The 6,305-nt window shown below is 42.7% G+C and overlaps 1 pseudogene; it reads left to right on the top strand.

The window, feature by feature from the left end:
* The first annotated feature begins 153 nt into the window (after positions 1-153).
* LOC119041172 (40S ribosomal protein S15a-like) lies at positions 154-543 on the top strand (annotated as a pseudogene).
* Positions 544-6,305: the final 5,762 nt, after the last annotated feature.

Here is a 6,305-nt window from a genome sequence, read left to right as displayed (position 1 = left end):
GCAGAGGGGGATAAAGGGGAGAAAAAATGTGACTACTATAAGAGCATAATCAATAAAATATACTTAAAAAATGAAAAGCTCCCTCCACCAAAAGCCATTAGCATGGGCTTTTAAAAGAGGGGGTTCTCTCCACCATCTTTCCATGGTGCCATAATGGCGCACGTGAAAGTCCTGTTTGTTGCACTTGAAAGTATCGACAATACTGACAAGAGAGGCAATGCCATGTTCTTATTAGGCTGTGCTTCCAAGTCATTGTCTGCTTTATAACTGTGATGACAAAGTATGGTTACATTGGTGAATTTGATATTATTGATGACCACAGAGCTGGAAAAACTGTAGTGAACCTCACGGGCAGGTTAGACAAGTGTGGAGTAATTAGCCCTGATTTGATGTGCAACTCAGAGATCTAGGAAAATGGAAGAGCAACCTGCTCTTATCCTGTCACTTGGTTTCACTGTATGGACAATCTCAGTGGGCATCATGGATCATGAAGAAGGAAGATGAAAACACACAGGAGGGAAAATCCTGGGGTTCTTTTTCTAGGGATGTAATACATACATGCAGATAAAATGCCTCAATGTACCCCCCCCAAAAAAAAGACCATGAGTGTTCAAAACTTAGTATGACCTTGAGAGCTCCCAATTTTGTAGGAACAAGAAGGAGATCAAGAAAGCTGCTCTACCTCAGGAAGCCATAACCTCCAGTATCTTCTCAAATGTGGCCAAAGAGAGTAAGTGGAAAAGGAAGGGCCACTCCAAGGGCGGAGCAATGACATGGAGTAAAATGAAACAGGGAACTACCTCTAGAAAGTATCCCTAGTCCCAGGAAAAAGTGGGGAGGCCTTCTCAATGTCTGCCCAGCAAGATTTTAGAATTACTCCCTGTGTATAGACCAGTAACTAGTGTATGTCTCCCATTCTTTCTTCTGAATGAGAGTATCTACTACTATTATTCTGTCCTTGTTCCACCTCATACGTTGGGTGGGGAGACGAGAGAACTTGTTTTACTTATTTATTTTGGGGATGGGCTTCATAGGTCTCTGGATCAAAGAAGCCACACTTGGACTCGATATAGAGACTATTAGAAGTTCTGGATTTGAGTCTGATGCCATAATTCACTGGGTCATTTGGGTGGTCTCTCTTGGGAAGGAAATGCATTTATTTTGCATGTGGGGGGAAAAAAAACCAAGACAGGATTTGTGACAAAGAGGACAGACTGGGAAAAATTGTACAATTCTTCAGAAACATTCATTGGAGGACTTCCGCCAAGATGGAGGTATAGGTAGATGTGCCGTGCCTTCTCACACAACCAAGTTTAGGGACAACTAAATATTAGCATCAGAAAACACAACCAGAACACGGAAAACTGAACTTTTCGGAAGTCCGCTAACAACAAATTCTTCAGCCCGACCGGTAAGGGGCGAAACCTGCGTCTGGTGAGGAGTTGCAAAGGAGGGCTCGGTCGGACGGACCCAGGCGCGGAATCCAGACGCGCGAATCCAGACGCACGGGTTCCAAACGCAGGATTGGACCTAGTGAGCGACCGAGCAACCCACCGGGTGAGGGACTGCAGAGGAGACAGTGGGGAGGCAGTGCAGCGTGTTGACTGCGGTTGCCTAATTGCGCGCGAGCGAGGGAGTGGGCGGTTGGACCGGTCCCGGAGGTGATAAAGGGCGGCCGCGGAGGTAGAGGGCGCCGCCATTTCCCCGCTCTGACCACGCCCCCACATACAGCGTCACAACCCAGCGACCTGGGAGTCCAAGGCGCTGCTTCTCATACTTAAAGGGCCAGAACAGACCAAAAATGTCGCAGGAAGACCTCAAAGCCCCAGAGATAAATCTAAGCGACGAAGAAATAGCAAAACTCTCAGACGCACAGTTTAAAACACTGGTCATCAGCTTCCTCACAGATCTGGTTGATTATAGCCACAAATTAGAGAAACATATGAAGGCTAAATTAAGGGAAATGAATGGAATTCCACAGGAAACCCATAGAGATGAAAAGGAAACTGGGACTCAAATCAATGGAGTGGACCAGAAGAAAGCAAATAATGGCCAACCAGAAAAGAGTCCAGGAGCAAAAATTCAAAGAAATGAGGAGAGTCTTAGGAACCTCCAGGACATCTTTAAATGCTCCAATATCCGAATTATAGGGGTACCAGAAGGGGGAAAGACACAACCACCAGTGGAAAAATTATGTGAACAAATAATAAAAGAAAATTTCCCCAATCTGGCAAAGGAAATAGACTTCCAAGAAATCCAAGAAGCCCAGAGAGTACCAAAAAAGTTGGACTCAAGAAGAAACACACCAAGGCATATCATAATTACATTAGCCAAAATTAAAATGAAGGAGAGAATCCTAGAAGCAGCAAGAGCTAAGGGGACAATCACCTACAAAGGAGTCCCCATCAGACTGTCAGCAGATTTCTCAAAAGAGACCTTCCAGGCAAGAAGGGGCTGGAAAGAAATATTCCAAGTCATGAAATCTAAAGACCTACAACCAAGATTGCTCTATCCAGCAAAACTTTCATTTAGAATGGAAGGACAGATAAGGTGCTTCTCAGATAAGACCAAATTCAAGGAGTTCATCATCACCAAGCCCTTATTATATGAAATGTTAAAGGGACTTATCTAAGGAAAAGAAGTTAAAGAAACATGAACAGTGAAAGAACAACAAGCTCTCAGTTATTAACAACCACACCTAAAACGAAAGCAAACTAAAAGAACAGCTAGATCAGGAGTGGAAATATAGAAATGAAGATCTCAAGGAGGGTTAGCAACAGGGGAGTGGGAGGAGGAGAAGGGGGGAGAAGGTACAGAAAATAAGTAGCATAGACAGTAGATAGAAAATAGATGGGGGGGCAAGAATAGCATGGGAAATATAGAACCTAAAGGACTTGAGACACATGGACATAAACTAAAGGGGGGTAATGGTGGGGATGGGGGGGCAGGGTGGAGGGGAATGAAGGGGGGAATAGAACAACTGTAACAGCATAATCAATTTAAAAAAATTAATTAATTAATTAAAAAAAAAAAGAAACATTCATTGGCCCTCACTACAGGGTCCCACCATACTATATGTATCTCCACACTCCACTAACATCATCTCTGAGCATGTAGCTTGCTTTAAGCAATGAAACTTGAGTATGAGTAACATGTTCCACTTCCAAGAAATTTTTTTAAGTATATTTTATTGATTATGCTATTACAGTTATCCCATTTTTCCCCTTTATCCCCCTCTGCCAGGTACCCCCGTTCCCTCCAGCCATCCCCGACCCTTTATTTAATGTTCATGGTTCATGTATATGTTCTTTGGCTTATTTATTTGCTATATTATTTTTTTCATTGTTATTTAATTATTTTTCAAGTACAGTTTTCTGTCTTTTACTTCCATCCCAGCCAACCCTCACTATATTTTTAACATCTCCCTGTCTATTTTGTACCTACCAATTGTGCTTCCTAATTCCTATACTTCCCCCCCATTTTTTCTCTTCCCCCTCCCAGCTGATAACCTTTTGTATGATCTCCCCTTCTATAATTCTCTTCCTATTCTAGTTGTTTTACTTAGTTTATTTTTGTTTTTTTAGACTCAGTTTTTTTTTAACTTTTGGGGAAGAAATTTATTTATACAGTAATTATGGGGTGGGCGTGGGACAGGGCTGGAGAATGGGAAAGATCAAAAGGCATTTGAGATGCCTAATTAGAAAGCCAAAAATAAAAAGCAGCAACAAACTGGGTCTATGTATATACACACTAAGGCATGTATACATACTTCTCTGTATACACAGGACTCCTAAATATGACTGGTTTCCCCACTCTGCAGACTTGACCTGCGCTTCCTTCCTATAGCGACACGAAGATAATAGCAATGAATAACACTGCCATTTTATGAGCACTCACCACGTGCCCAGTTCTGTGCAAAGTGGCAGATGCACACGATAGCAGATATTACACCCCTGCCCGCTTACTTAGCTTCTCTGAGCTTCGGTTTTCCCTTCTGCAAAATGGAGATAATCATATTATCTACTGCACTGTGACAGGGCTGCTGTGACAATTAAATGAGACGATGCACATAAAACACGGAGCACAGGCCCTGGTAAAACCCAGAGCACAGGGCCTGGCAGCTATTAAGTGCTCAATAAATGCTGGTGATTGTTATTGCTATTTTCCATAGTACCTTAAACTCAGAATGTTAAAAGCTGCAATTATCTCTCCCTACAAGCCCATCCTTCTTGATTTCATAATTTTAGTGAATGGATCATCAACTCTCAATTTTCTTCTGCCGGACATCCGGTCAGTCCCTGAATTCTTTTCATTCTGCTTCTGTCCTATCTCTCTTTTTTAAAATTTTTTATTGATTATGCTGTCACAGTTGTTCTATTACCCCCCCTTCATTCCCCTCCACCCTACCCCCCGTCCCCATCATTACCCCCCCTTTAGTTTATGACCATGTGTCTCAAGTCCTTTAGATTCTATATTTCCCATGTTATTCTTGCCCCCATCTATTTTCTATCTACTGTCTATGCTACTTATTTTCTGTACCTTCTCCCCCCTTCTCCTCCTCCCACTCCCCTGATGCTAACCCTCCTTGAGATCTTCATTTCTATGTTTCCACTCCTGATCTACCTGTCCTTTTAGTTTGCTTTTGCTTTAGGTGTGGTTGTTAATAACTGTGAGTTTGTTGTCCTTTCACTGTTCATGTTTCTTTAATTTCTATTTCTTAGATAAGTCCCTTTAACATTTCATATAATAAGGGCTTGGTGATGATGAACTCCTTGAATTTGATCTTATCTGAGAACCACTTTATCTGTCCTTCCATTCTAAATGAAACTTTTGCTGGATAGAGCAATCTTGGTTGTAGGTCTTTGGATTTCATGACTTGGAATACTTCTTTCCAGCCCCTTCTTGCCTGTAAGGTCTCTTTTGAGAAATCTGCTGACAGTCTGATGGGAACTCCTTTGCAGGTGACTGTCCCCTTAGCTCTTGCTGCTTCTAGGATTCTCTCCTTCATTTTAATTTTGGCTAATGTAATTATGATGTGCCTTGGTGTGTTCCTTCTTGGGTCTAACTTCTTTGGTACTCTCTGAGTTTCCTGGATTTCCTGGAAGTCTATTTCCTTTGCTATATTGGGGAAATTCTCCTTTATTATTTGTTCAAATAAGTTTTCCACTTGTGGTTGTTCCTCTTCGCCTTCTGGTACCCCTATAATTCGGATGTTGGAGCGTTTAAAGATGTCCTGGAGGTTCCTAAGACTCTCCTCATTTCTTTGAATTCTTGCTTCTTGACTCTTTTCTGTTTGGCCATTATTTGCTTTCTTTTGGTCCACTCCATTGATTTGAGTCCCAGTTTCCTTTTCATTGCTATTGGTGTCCTGTGCAATTCCATTCATTTCAATTAGTTTCGCCTTCATATATTTGTCTAATTTGTGGCTATAATCAACCAGTTCTGTGAGGATCCTGATCACCAGTGTTTTAAACTGTGAGTCTGAGAGTTTTGCTATTTCTTCATTGCTTAGATTTATAGGCTCTGGGGCTTTGAGATCTTCCTGCGCCATTTTTGGTCTGTTCGTGCCCTTTAAGTGTGAGAAGCGGCGCCTTGGACTCCCAGGTCGCTGGGTTGTGACGCTGTATGTGGGGGCGTGGTCAGAGTGGGGAAATGGCAGCGCCCTGTGCTGCCGCTCGCCACTGGGGCCTGCTGGGTTCCGGTCCAATCTCCCAGTCCCTTGCTTGTCTATCCGTGCACAAATGCACGACCACAGTCAACACGCAGCCCTGCTCCCGGGCTGTTTCCCCCGCAGTCGCTCACTCGGTCGCTCACTAGGTCCAACACTGCACCTGGATTCCATGCGCCTGAGTCCGTCTGACCGAGTTTTCCTGTGCAACCCTGCTCCACCAGCTGCTGGTTTCGCCCCTTACTGGTCAGACTGAAGAATTTGTTGTTAACGGACTTCCGAAAAGTTCAATTTTCTGTGTTCTGGCTGTGTTTTCTGTTGCTAATATTTAGTTGTCTCTAAACTTGGTTGTGTGAGAAGGCACGGCATATCCACCTATGCCTCCATCTTGGCGGAAGTCTCCTTGTTTTTTTAGACTCAGTTGTTGATAGTTGTGAGTTTGTTGTTATTTTACTGTTCATAGTTTTGATCTTATTTTTCTTAGATAAGTCCCCTTAACATTTCATATAATAAGGGTTTGATAATGATGATCTCCTCTAGTTTTACCTTATCTGGAAAGCACTTTATCTGCCCTTCCATTCTAAATGGTAGTTTTGCTGGATAGAATAATCTTATTTGTAAGTCCTTGCTTTTCATC

The sequence above is a fragment of the Artibeus jamaicensis genome, unplaced genomic scaffold (genome assembly GCF_021234435.1).
Source record: "Artibeus jamaicensis isolate MK-2021 breed Jamaican fruit bat unplaced genomic scaffold, CSHL_Jam_final contig_700, whole genome shotgun sequence".
NCBI lineage: Eukaryota > Metazoa > Chordata > Mammalia > Chiroptera > Phyllostomidae > Artibeus > Artibeus jamaicensis.
Note: the sequence above shows the minus strand (reverse complement) of the source record. Positions and strands in the feature narration are given on the sequence as shown.